Raw genomic sequence first — 14,471 nt, forward strand, 5'->3', positions numbered from 1 at the left:
AAAAAAAAAAAGAATACCAGTATTATTAACTACTCAAATAATTCCCCAGCCTCTTAATATTTTTTTTAATTGATAAATAACAGGTGTATGCATTTACAACATGTGTGTTTGACATGCTTGTACATTGCACAAGAATTAATAGGGCCCATTAATACACTTACCACTTTATGTTTTTGTGTGAAGAACATTAAACATCTACTGTTTTGACAACTTCCAAGCATATAATACGTTATTAACTGGAGCTACCAGAATATGCAATAGGTCACAAAATCATCTCCTTCCCAACTGAAACTCTCTACTCCTTAATCCACACTTCCACAGTCCCACACAACACTCCCAGTCCATTCATGTTTCCTGAGCAACATCAAAGACCATTAAGGAAAAATGTCAAAGATCTTAAAGAAAAAGTTTTATGAGCCTCCATAGAATGTTAAAGCAGATAAACTCACCTGTCTGTTTGTTTGAAGTCTCTAGAAGAAACAATTCTTAGGGCTGATGTTTAAGTTGAGCTAGTTAACAATGCAATGTCATCTAGCAGGAAAGCTCAATGGGTAAAAGAATTTGCTTCCTCTGAAGTTGGATGAGCTCTATCACTGGATACCACGGTAAGATATAACCAACTCCCAAAAGTTTCTCTCTGTTCTCAACATGGATGCTGTGTAGGAAAACCCTGACCCTTCCTATTAACTCAAAAATAATAAAAATAAAGAATAAAAATGTAAAACTGAAGTTTAATTCAAGATTATGCTTGACTATTTAGTGAGTTCCAGGCTAGTCGGACTATGTGAAATTCTGTTTAAACAGACAGAGTAATAGAAAGAGAATGTCTATTCTACTTAATATTAACATGATTGTGGACATTAATTCAATTTGAAGGCATGCAATATCGATCTCATACATACACACATTTTAGACTGGTTGACATGTATAAAAATAAAATTATTTAAAAATGTCAACAATTTCTAAGAGATGTGTATGTGACATGAATATGTAATAAAACCCAAGTTGCCGTGGAAACCATACCAACAGCAAACCCTTCTTACCCTGGCCATTTTGTATGCATAAAAGGAACTAAGTTTTCAAACTCTCAAATGAAATCTCCATCCTCAGAAAGGTAGTAACATTTCTTCCCTCAAACACAGCTTCCAACAAGCATGTTCAAGTCTTGCAATGATAAGGTTTATTTAATGTGCTTTCTTACTGTTGGTTTGTTTTTAAAATAAAACATTAAGATTTTTTTCTTGAAGATTAGGAAAATACTAAACACTGGCTATATACACACTTCCTAATGAAGGTGCCATGGATTTCAAGTTGCAGCTGTGGTCCGCATACCTAACTTATAGCTAAACCTTTGGCAGGATGGAAGGGTTTCCTCTGGGACAGAGAAGCTCATCTGCCTAATCAAACCATATTCTGGGGTAGAAATTACATTCGCCACTCAGCCTGAGATTTGGCTTTTTAGGGGGACAATTAAATAGAGAAAGCAGATCCTTACTCTCTTCAGGTTGTTAAAATCTGCTTCAAACTCTTTGTTGGGCTATCATCAGGAAAACTGTCCCTTCTCAGGTTGAGAAAGCCCATTAGTTTTCTAAGTGAGCAAAGGGATTCACATTAAGTAAAGGCCCCTTTCTGTAATCATATATTTTTCTTACATTTCCATTGCTGGTGTTTAGTAATTTCCTAATCTCCCTCACACACCAACCAGCCTATTATTTTAACTTTCCTGTTTGAGAAAGGGAAGTGGAGGCACTAAGAACGCAAACTCCTTTGTCTGTGAGAGATCTCAGAACATTTCACTAAGGACAACTGCTATATCCCTATGGTTATAAAAAAAAAATGTGTTCAAGACAGAGAAAAACCTGTACCTGGCCTAAAAGCTGGCAATTTCTCTTAGAGACAAAGCTAGAACTACATAGATGAATCTATCCAAATGAAGATAGCTACTGGGCAATGGGACCAGTCAGCAGCTAGAGACGTGGCATCACCTTCCAAAGGCATCTCATGTTATACCACTTCTCAGCACCAACGTTATCTTAAAGATTTCAGTTATATGAAAGAATTACAGTCTCCCACATTTTAAATTTAGAACAGGATAATATATTTAACTGTCCCTTTCCCACCCTTCCACCCTCATCCATATGCTCTACAAGACGCAGGCAGAGAATCACGGTCTTCTCTAGAATCTTCTATCATCCATTTATAGATTTCTTCCTAAATGAGTTCTAAAGAAAGCAATCATTAATGTATCTGAAGAAGGGAGAGGTACTGTCATCCTGAGAAAAAGATCCCCAGAAGACCCCCTTTGGCCAAGAGATCTCTGAGAACGGATGATCCTTGATGAAAGAGGCACAGATCATTCCAGCTATCTCAGAACATTTATTGCCAATTGTATCCCATTTAGTGCTAAAAATAATCAACCACTTTCTGAAAATGGCAAACTTATATTCAACTTAACCATTTGCATGTCCCAAACTCTACAGGACACTATGAGTGTCAATCATTTTAAACCCAGCACTGTCCTACGCCATGTCATCAAACCTTCTAGCCAGAAGTGAGAATGTAGAAACTTAAGTTATAAATTCTGCTGAAAGAGCTACTAAGTGGCAAGCCAAGGTCAACCCCAAACTTAAGTCTGAGCCACAGTTAACCCCAAACTCAAGGCAAGTCTCAGTAGCCTTGGGCATTGTGATAAATAATATGTAACAAGAATTTAGAAAAGAGAAAAGATGTAGGAAAATCAGCTTACAAAATAAAATTCTAGTTTATACTCCCTTTGGACACAACTAAGAAATGTACAAAAGTAGAGTTTTGTTTTTCTGCCTCAAACACAATGGCAAAAACACTACTATTGAAATTTGCTGTGAGTCACGTAATAATTCTTTTTTCCTTTGACAATATTTTTGGAATAATACTTATTCCTCAATGAAAACCTCAATGTGGCTTCTGAACAATTAAAAACTTCTAAAATATATAACTTTGAAGATCAATAATTTTTAAAGAAATACCAGAAACATAGGTGAAAAAGACAATGTCAGAGTGGAGGCTGTTTAAGGATGACTCATTTTGGCACACTAATGCCTGTTCTCATGTTACACACTCTAACTGTGTGCAGTATCCTCTGTACAGTCTCCAGCACCCAACATACACCTGCCATAGAGAAGGCACTCAGTTCACGTTTATTGAGTTGACTAATTCACGGTTGAATGTTGAATGCATGAACTGTAAAGTGCAAAGTAGAAATAGAACCATATAATGAATAGAACAAATATGGTAGAATCATGTTTTCACTTCTATCACATACTGTAATGACGCTGTGACATATTTATACAACATACACACACACACACACACACACACACACACACAGATACTTGCTTTGCTTTAATGTGACCCTGTGGTATAGAAAAAGAAAGCTAGTCTCAAAACGTCAACAGCAAAGAAGAGAAATATCAGAAACTAAGACATGGAGAGGTGATGAAAGTTCCTAGGAAAAGTAATTTCAAAGACTCAATATAGAAATGATCCCAAGATATCATGGTTTTATTTTCATCAATTGTTTTATTTTGAGAAGAAAACCTGGTTCTTCTAACTTTTTTAAGTGTGTTCCCACTAACATCCAAAACAAAAACAAACAAAAAGCCCAGAATGCTTCTCTGTATGGAGATGTGACTCTCAGAGAGCAAAAGATGTGACTTATTTTGGTAGAGAATAATCATGATGATAAGTCATCTAGTATTTCCATAGCACCTGTCCCAGGACAGCATGAGGTGGCAAGCATAACAGCATTATCATTTTAGAGAATAAATGTTTACAAAACCTTGCTAATCATTGCAGATAGCCCTGTAATTTAATTTATACTGAAAATGTCATCAGCTATTATCCATACATTAGATATATAAAATCAATTTTTGAAAGTATTTACAAACAATTTGACAAAAGTATTTCTTTTGGCTGTTAACCATGGGCCTGCTATTCTCTTTGTACATTGTCTGAAGTATTCCATGAAGAATAAGCTAATTGGAAATATTATGAAGTTAAAAGCATTAAATTGTTTTTATGTTCACTTGTTACGTTTTCAAACAGCATTTAAGACAATTTCAGCTTTCAGTTATCTACTTTTACATTTTTAGTTATCTTTTTCTCTCCCAGGCTGCAAAAAGTGTCTGACCGAGTAACTGACACAGCTTCCCAGCACCTAACGTGAACGTGCAATTTTAATGCCTTCTAATCATACAAATCAATATGAGATTTTTGTACTTGTGATGACCTTCCTGGAATTATCCCTCCATTTTGGCTGAATCCAAGTGAGTGGAGGCTATTTGATAAAAAAATAAAAAAATAAAGAAACCCTAAGAGTGTGAAATAAGAGCCCTTGCTTCTTCCGCCAGACTCCTCTTGACAGAAAGATGATAGAAGCGTTCCATCCCTCGGAGGGTAAATGCAAACTGACAAGAGATGAGCCTTTAGATGTTGAATATAATCTTGAATTGTGCTTGAAGTGTCTTATTATCTTGTCTTTTGATGTCTGAAGGGGCGCCTCATTGTTAGAAAAAGGAAAGCCCTTGCACAGCTTTGCCATCTTTAAAAATTGTTTGGCCCTTTAACAACTGCTTTTCCAACTAATGTCCATTTCTCCTGACAATAAATATGGCAGGCCGACGGCAAGTGACAAACAATTTACTTTACATGCCACACTTTTATGGGTTTTGAGAGCTCATGTGGAAGTGTATTTTAAAAAGCTCATAGAAATTAGCAGTATTACAAATGTTAAGGGGCCTGGGATCTACGGGCATCCACTGATGTAAAGTCATTCATCTTGGCTCTTCCCTGCTGTTTCTGGTGTGATATCTCACTGGTACCAGATTCACAATTCTGGTTCTTTATTTATCATTGACTAAAAATAGCCAAGAGAAAATGAAAGAGCAGCAATCAATTCTGACAGATTCCATGAAGGAAATGCACGCACACACACACACACACACACACACACACACACACACACAGATACCCAGCGTGCTTCTAGTGTTCAGAACACTGCACATAGAGTTCTGTTTTTAAGCAGGACACTGAGGTCGACAGTGGGGTCCCTGCATTTTGCTTCTCATCTCAGAACCTTCACTTTCTAATTTCCACAGTCACTCTGGCCACTCTGTACCCTTCATATCTACCAATTGCTCTGTGGTTTGTTTTTACCTTAAAAGTTTAATGATGCTCCTGGTCGATGGGATTCCTTAGCAGCTAAATCACAGGCATCGTAGTTCCCTGTCACACATCCAGATTTCGTGAAAGCTTTCAGGATCTTTTCTCAGACCTCCCTCACTCTAAGAATCCATAAGAATTCTCCAAAGAACCATAAACCGCTACAGGGCTTGGGTTATTATGTCATTATAAAGCTATATTGATACACTGCTGATCACAAGACTTGTGGTCCCATCTCTAGGCTGCCCCACCCATCTCAAGGCTCCCAGGAAGCACCAAGCTCACTGTTTCCTTCTTCATTTCATTTTTACTTAAAGCAGTCAGTTGCAGACATTAGACCCTTCAAAGCAGGATACTTAACTTTTGAAAGAATTTTCTGATTCCTGGTAGATTCCAGGTGGATCGTTAAGAAATTACTATGAATACAAAATATAATAGGAGAGTCAAAGATTTCAAGCTAAAGCATAGACTAGTCCACTTAAATTTTTGGATAATTCCTTAAGTTAATTTAAAATTCAAATCTGCCTTCATCTCAAGACTGTGACCAAAATGAGCCATCCAACACTCCAACGCACATGCATTTTGCCCCTCAGAGTCTGGGCAAGTCCCGTCAGAGGACTGAGATGGCTCTCGCCCTACGGATTTGCCCATTCACTGATTGCACCGCTATCTATTGCCAGCATTACATAGTTTCATTGAAATGTTGGTTGTGCACAATGTGTCCTCCATGCTGCTTCCTCTGCAGATTGTTTCCTTTTTTTGTATATTTCTATCTTTTGAAATTTTGGTAAATGAAATAGATGTATTGGGGAAAAGGCCAGCTCTTACAAAGTGAAGCTCATCCCTCTACTTCTGTCCTAAACATCCATAATTAAATACAGGGGTGTGTGTTTTCTTATTTGATTTTTTATTCTCTTCTATCCTTGGTTGATTTTGGCAATAAGTGACTCTGCAGTAATATTTTCATGCTTTTTAAACAGCTTCACATGTTTGCATTTTTAAACCAAATTAATCCTTTAGCCTTTCTTCTCCTCTGACAGGGTTGATTCTTGTCTTCAACGCATTACACAAAGCCATTAATTTGCAAAAGCAAATCGTGCTCTACCAATACCAAGAGAAAAATCATCACATGTGGCAATCAAAAGCTACAAACAAAAATGAGTATTCCCACACTCTCTCAGTAGCAAATGACTAAAATGGCAATTATTTCTTGTATATCACAAACCTACATACCTCAACACATGCCTATGTAAATGTTGATTCAGGCACACAAAATTCTTGCAGAAATAAAATGTAGCAAACATTTTATTTACGATGGAACAAGTTGCCTTTTGCTGATTAAAATAATGATCAGTACTTAATGTTGTGATAGACAATAGACATATATCCACAAGTTGATACATGTCTAAAGTTTCCACAATTCACACATAGGAATTTTCCTGAGCTTGGATGGGTTTTCTTTTTAAAGCACATATACTTTTTCCAAAGCAAACTGTGTAGAGCTCTCAATTTGCTTTACTGAATTAAAAATAAATTTCCTAAATTAAAATGTATTGCACAATTTCTGAGACATCCTGTTGCTCCCTCTGGTACCTGGCAGTCAGGATCAAAAGGATAGTAGATTACAGCCCAGATGTCCAAAAGTAATTTGTAGTCCTTTATTAGCAAATTTTAAATTCGATCCATTTTACATAAGACTATTATTTTAATATGCAGCAGTATACTGAAATAGTGCATGAATGATGTGAACTAAAAGAATGCTTACTATTATAAACTAGCCTTTATCATAAACTTAATGACACAAAATACATGGTACTACAAATTTGATAGACACTGTGAAGCAGTGTGTGGATACATAAGAAAATCAAGAAGAAAGTGCCACTGTTAACCTTCCAATGGACACGATGTTTCTTCTGAGTCCTTGATTGCAACAAACTTTTATGACAATCAGGTCATTCCCTGCCCCCATTAGTTGCATAAATGTAAGAAACAAAATATCTGAGAAGCATTTTAGTAGGGAAAAATAGTTAAAGGCAAACATTTTATTGATGAGTATAAGAAAATGCTAATGCCAAAAGACAGGTCAGGACAGACTTATCAAACTGACGAAACCTTCAATTTATTATTGGTACACAAGTCTCCTGAAAAAACACCTTCATTGTTTACATTATTTACCAACAAGCTTCATTGGAGTTTTACCTGTGTTATTTTCTTAATAGGGTTTTAATCATCTTAATGACTGTAATGTATCATTATAGTTTTACTTCTCATGGTATTCAGCACAAAGAACTTTGAAAATATTCCATTTATGTGCAATAACATTTCTTAGTTTCTGGTATTGCAACTGGACCACCTTTTCCCCTCTTTAAGTAGTTTTGATGGGAGTACAGTTATCCCATATAAGTACTTAAGCAACAGTAGTCGCACATGGCTAGCAGCTCAGTGTAAAAATATATGGCATAGTCTTATTATATATTCAACTGCAAGCAAACTTAAACCAATGCCAGAATCTGAGGAAGTTTAAAGGTGCTCTCTAAGATTCTGAACTACAACGCAGATATCCATGTAACATACCAGAAAAAAAGAAATAAGTAAATCAGCAGTGACTTTAGAGAGATCCTGCACAGCAAGTGGCAGGGCTAGGCTTTTATCACTGAATACTTAGAACACAAAGTTAATTTCCGTTTCTTTGAGGACAGACTTTCTTTAATGAAGAGAGATTTAGTGTTATATTTTTTCAATCTCGACAACCAGTAGAAAAACCTTAGTCTATCCAATAGATCAGAACATAGCATTGAGCGTGTCTCTAAGCAAGGCCACTCAGTTTTGTATTTTTACGAACCTCAACTCTGGCAAGATTGAGAGTTGGTCCACATGCTATTAACTAGATATTGCCTCATGCCTACTAACTGCTGAAACCTAAATCTTCTTTTATGAATGATTTTTAATGTATCCATTACTTGGAGATATTTCAAAAATAAGTCCAGTACTGATGGGTTTAGAACTTCATTTGAGTTGGATGGAGCATGATGCTCCATAGGTGTCTAGCTGCAAAATGCCACAAAAAAAAAAAAAAATTAAAAAAAATTATATTCAGATTTCTAAGAGAAACAACAAGTAAAATTTCAAAGGATAAACATTTTAAAAGGAAGAAGTAGCATAAAATGTTGAAAAACAAAACAAACAAACAAACATCAGCAAAATACAGAACCCAGGCAAACAAAAACAAGAAAATTTCAGAGCCACGGTGGATAGTAAAGAGAAGTGAATCCGGGGAGAATGGCAACAGTTACTATGAGCTTTCCACAGCTACCTCTGCCTTTGGATATTTTTAAAAAATTTATTAAGCTGGCAGCAGGAAATGTTATACAGATTGCCCCCTGACAGGGCACCAGTAGGGTCTCAACACTTTGCTATCTTTCTCTTTAGCATTAGAAACTCAAGAAGTGAATTAAGTTGGCCAGGTGCAGATTTGGCTAAGTGTGCCTTCCCCTACAATCGCCTTGCCTTCCTAAGAAAGGCCTGAGCAATCAGGGACAGCTCAAGAGCAGAGCTGAACTCCCCCACTTCCTTCTTCCAGCTCCTTTCTTTTAAATGTGTGATGTCTGATGTATTATTAATCCCAAAACATAGACCAGCAAGGTCGCCAAAGAGATGCCAGCTCTTTCACAAATGATCTGTTTACTATGTGCTAACACACAAGCTTTGCCTGAAACAGCCTACCTAAACTCAGCTCTCATGTGGAAGAATGTTTTATTTGGTCAGTTTTTGAAAATGAGAACATTAATTCTATAACCAACTAGGTAATTAAGAAAGCAGGCAATCTACTAAAGGACCAAGCCTTGGGAGGTACCTCTCTACTAATTATGACACAGACAAAGCTGGACAAACTACCAAACACTACAATACCAGGTAACCTTTAAGGTAGAAAACACCACGACACTCTAAAGGCTAGGATGGAATCATCTAAAGGAATGTCTGAATGCAGATAAATCTGACTTCCGACTGTTTATGGAACCATTTAACAATAACAAAGTATGTAAACCATGGCAGTCAAAATAAAAGGGAAGAGAGAAAGCCATAGGCACACTTGGGCTGGCTGACTCCTTCCCTCCCAGCATCGTTAGACTCTGCAATGCTTAACTTCACTTCTGTAACACTGGTCTGACCAGAGACCCCCAGGCGCGGTGAGTGACAGAAAAGGAAAGCACCAAGGAAGTCCCCACTGAGTCTTCAGTCACACTGTGCTCCAGTGCAGGGCCGCTTAGCTATTCAGTCACACTGTGCTCCAGTGCAGGGCCGCTTAGCTATGAGCACGGCTCACTGAACCAGTCTGCTGAGAAGTTTGAACACAGGCACCTTTCTCACTAGATTTATTTTTATTTCAAAGAATAGTATACATATATACGTGTGTGTGTGTGTGTGTGTGTGTGTGTGTGTGCATTTCAAAGGAAAAACTATATATTTCAAATATATATTTCAAATATATATATGCTACCTAAAGTGGGTTTGTTTACAATGCAATGTGCTAACAATATTCTGGTACCAAAATGCCACTAAACTGAAGTTATCTAAATACACACAGCCTCTCAATTACTTTTTAAATAATTATATCAGTGAATTAGATTTTCTCAAATGTGAGAAATATATATATAATAGTGTACATTTCTCTTCACTGCTAGTCAGTGCAGCATGGCAAAGACATGTGCGACCATTAACTGCTTTTGGCAAACACCTCATCCCGAATCTCATTTACTCACACCAATACATACTTCTATTGATTTCTTTCTAGTTTTTTTTATTTTTTGCATACAATATATTGTTCAAATTATTTAGTTGACTTACAAATATGAAGTTTTAATGTTTGCTAGCAAAATACACCTTCCTTAGTGAAAACGAATATGAATTTTCAATTGATATAATATAACTTTTAAAAATGTAGAAGCATGTTCCATATTTCAAATGAATATATTTCTCTAGAGAATTTTCCTCATCATCTTCCAGCCAACTCCCTCTGGGGCTTAAGCCCTACATGCTGATTACTGGCTCCGGCATATTTTATGAGAGCATTATAAGCACCCAAGGTATTGAAACCTTGAGAAAGACATTTAAATAAAGTAATGAAGACAGCGACCTCGTCACGAAGGCCTCCACTTGCACTCACAGGCAAGAGGCAGCCCTGCTGAAGAGCAGCCCCCAGGATGCCTGCAGTGACCTCCCTGCTGACCTGCAGAGACCACTGTCTCAAGGGGTGACAGACAATTTAGTCCTTTGTCCTTTTGTCATTGAAAATGACTCCATGGCCATAAATCCTAATCAAGTCAAACTGGACAGCAATTTGAAAACGGAAAATTTTCTAACGCATGATTTTGGACAAAGCTCAGTAGAAGGAAAAGGAAAACAGACAAGTGTATTTCCTAACATGGAGAAATCATTGACCCAGCTTTCAACCCTCTCCTAATAGTTTGCAGACGAATGATATTGAAAATGCCCACTCTTGAGAGTATCATCATTATTATTTTTGTTAAGTTAGAAAGAAAAAGGCTATAGGAGAAAAACAGCCATATTTTTTAAATTTCACATACAACATTCATAAAGGATGTGTTTCTCTTTCAGGTCAACATTCTGAGCTGTGTGTCTAGCTCACAGTTGTGTGATACAACAGGAAAATCGCCCAGCTACCCAGGCAGCTAGAACTTAAATACAAGCAATCGTGGGGTTTACCTTGAAACAATACGAATTGTCCCAGGGGAAGCACTGTTCGTAAATCATTTTTCAAATCTCAAATACATACAGAGGAGATATTTAGGGCCTGTTTTATGAGGTCTCACTTCTTCAGTTGAGAATACAGATATTTTTCCAGGGATATATATTACTTTTATCTTTTCTGCAGCCTTTTCCTGACTTCACAGTGGATACTTCCATTTGAATGTTAGCATCCTGCTTGCTGAATGTGGGACACTAAATGCTTGGTGGTCATAACCACAAGTGAGGCTCCACATTGACATGAGCAATATAAATGTCACTGGAGAAACACGGCAGCCCTTTCCCTTGGAGACTGCCTGCCAAAGGCCAGTTTGGGGTACAGTTTCCAGAGTGTACATCACTAATCCCATATTTGGTGACCGGCCCTGTGTGGCATCAGTCATTTGATCCTGCAGCTAGAGAACTGTGTGACACAGCACCTGTTTCTCTAATAATTCTTCCACGTGCAAGCCTGCACTCCATCCATCCACACTGCTTCCTATGGCTCAGAATGTAGCAGAATATGCTCATAAGCTGAAAATGGAGGTACTTTTCTATGGGCTTTATAAGAATAAATAATGCAAACTTAATGATATCACAGAGAACTGCCTCACCACATGTTTCTCAATGAAATGTGGATTTATCTCTCTTAAGTGTACTTTAGTTTCCATGGCTATTCAAGTTAAGCAAAATGCTACCTCTGATGTAATTACTTCATAAAACACAAGGGCCCTTTTCTGAACTTTCTACTTAGGCTGGCATATGGCTTCTTGTTCCTCCTCCTGGCATTCTGAGCGGCTCAGAGCACTGAAACAGTCTGCACAGTATGTCTCCCTTTGGATGCTGTTAAGTACAGAGGTGCAATTTAAGGAGAGGCATAAAAAGCCCAATGGTTCCTGGAATTTCCTTTGTTTATCCATAGAGGGCATCAGTATTAGCCTTTCTCCTGCAGTTTTGGGCCAGAGATGCCATACTGTGAGAAAGACGGACCTGTCCTCTGGGCTACTAATTTGAACGAGACCCAGATGGGTGAACAAGCTTTAAAGAAATCCATTTATACTGAAATTTCAGGTGCAATAGGAAAAGCAAGCTCTTTCTGTCCCCTGTTGTTGTATAATGTCTCTCCATGACACTAAACATAGCAAAATGCACAGGATTTGCCCTGCTCTGTCCTTTCCATACAAGAGGCACAGGCTTTAACAACACGAAAGAAAAATAGAGGTACAGTGGCTTGAGAAAGAGATAGCAGAAAGACCCTCGTTTGGAGAAAAGCTGGACCGCCCAGGAACAGCAAATTCTCTGTTATCAAATAAAAAGCACATTCAGAACTATGTCTAAAAACATAACATGATGCCCCAGACACCCACGTGCTAAGAAAGACATCCTATACCGGCACCATACATTTTATCTTCAAAGTCCCTAAGAAGACCAACTGGGTGATGAATACGTTAGTAAGTTTTAGATGGTTGCCTAAACTAAAATTTTCAATTCTTAGACTTAGTCAAAGTCTTAGCACTGTTCAAACGTGAGAGTGCAATTGTCCCAATGACTAGGACATCCTTGTAAGGCCAAGGAGTGCTCTCAGCTCTGTGTACTTTGTACAGTTTCTGTCTCGTGCGGTCATTGTTTTTTTTTTCCTCAAGTTTTCAAGACTGTTAAATCAACCTGTTTCTTCTCTGCCTAGCTGAAAACTGGGAGCGATTCACATTGCATTATAAAGTAATCTAGAGGAGAAAGACAAGCTAATGACTATAAAACATCTAGAGGCAGAGTGTGAGAATTTCACTGGACTCTATCACACACTCAGAAGTTGAGAATCTCAAACGTGCAGGTAGGTGCCTTCCCAAATCCACTGTGAGTTTCCAGTTAAACAAGAACTCCTTGGTCTCTGGCATCCCAGAAAGATTCCACTTAAAATATGTTCTCTGGGAACTTCAAAGAAAATTCCATTGGCCTCCTCAGTCTTTTCAAAGCTTCCTTCACTGTGTGTGCAGACCAGTAAAAGTGGGGTACAGAATACAATGCAGTTCCCAACACTGAAAAATCTAAATACATAAGATTAGAAATCTGTCACCCCTTCATCTCTTCAACCAGCAGAAAACATGTTGTGGCTACAAACCAAAGTTGACAAAATATGCTTATTTTTAAAAAACTACATGAAACATTCGGAACGCATCCTTTCTTATCTGCTGCTTGGCCAAGAGGAGGATCTGCTACCTTTGGAAAGCTAAATCCTTACACAATAGACTCAGTCTCGGAGGGGCTGCATGTGGACTTCTGCCTTTCTGTAATTGATAATTTTAACTGATTTCTCTCATCAGCCTCTTAAAATGAGTATTTTACGGCACGACTTTGCACACAGCTAAAGTCTTGAACTACAACTGCAAAGTTCTGCAGAGTGTGGAGAATTTGGGTTTCAGACTCCATACCTTTAGACCTAAGAGTGACTGCTGGGTTTCTTACAACTAGAATCAATCAGTTGTATTCTTAGGTAAAAATCAGTATTTTCTTCTAAAAGAAACATCCGCAACAAAGTTTCTGCGGGGTTACTTTTTCGTGTCTGCTTAAACATTTGTAAACTAAATCAGTACTCGTTGCCAAGTATGTATGGATGTTCTTTGACTCCAAACTTTAGCGTTATTTTTTAAAATCTGAGAGCAACCAGTTTTCTGCTTGTTTATACTAGATTAGTTGTACAGATGTATAGACAGACACACTTGAAGATAATTAAAAGCAAGTGTGTCAGACACTGCTGTTCTGAAAACCTAATGTCACTCAGAAGCATAAAGTACTTGTGCAGCAGACATCTCACGGCATCCATCACCAGCACGTGCCTCAGCAGCCCGCTCCCCTTCCTGATTAGAGATCACAGTCGTTGGAGTTGGCTTAGAGACTGTCATGTTTGAATGACAGATGTCTCAGCTGAAGTGGCCCTCTGTTTGTTCTCGTTTATGAAAAAGATTCCTAAAAGGTCCTGGGCTGTCGCCATGGTTAGCATAAGGCTAAAATACGTTAAAGAGAGGGGGCTAGGGGAGAAGGGTAGGGGATGTTCAGTTCCCTCAACCCTTTTAAAAGAAGAAATACTCACTCGGATGCTGAAGACAAAATGTGTTTCTTTGAGCCATGCCTGTAGCCACCTTTGTTTACCTGGCACAGAGCGATTTGTATTGACATTTTCAGTTCTCCTCTCTCATCTTTTGACTACGGATAATAACTCTTTACTCTCCTTCCCCTTAACAAAAGGCTGCAAAGCAACCCGAAACTGAGTCGATATTTATTCAATAAATGTTAACCAATTCACGCAATGGAACTGATTTCCTGATGATTTTTTGCCATTTGTTCTTTCTTTTCATTCTTCTGTTTTGTTTGAATAATTTCCAACCTGGACATGGCAACACTACTTGACAAATCAAATGGGCAGTAAGTAAGTTCCTTGTTGGTAAAAAAAAAAGTTTGGAGGGCATCCTCCCAGCCAGCTGAACAGGCACCGTGCCTTAGCCCCTCTAAGATGTGAAGCTCCTCTTTAG

At 37.9% G+C, this 14,471-nt stretch overlaps 1 protein-coding gene across 5 annotated transcripts in view; it reads right to left on the reverse strand.

Annotated features, from left to right (window-relative positions):
- Positions 1-14,471, reverse strand: part of Pou6f2 (POU class 6 homeobox 2) — a 523,027-nt gene that overhangs the window by 379,187 nt on the left and 129,369 nt on the right. The gene's annotated exons all lie outside the window — the stretch shown is intronic.

The sequence above is a fragment of the Mastomys coucha genome, unplaced genomic scaffold, assembly GCF_008632895.1.
Source record: "Mastomys coucha isolate ucsf_1 unplaced genomic scaffold, UCSF_Mcou_1 pScaffold7, whole genome shotgun sequence".
In the NCBI taxonomy this organism is placed as follows: Eukaryota; Metazoa; Chordata; class Mammalia; order Rodentia; family Muridae; genus Mastomys; species Mastomys coucha.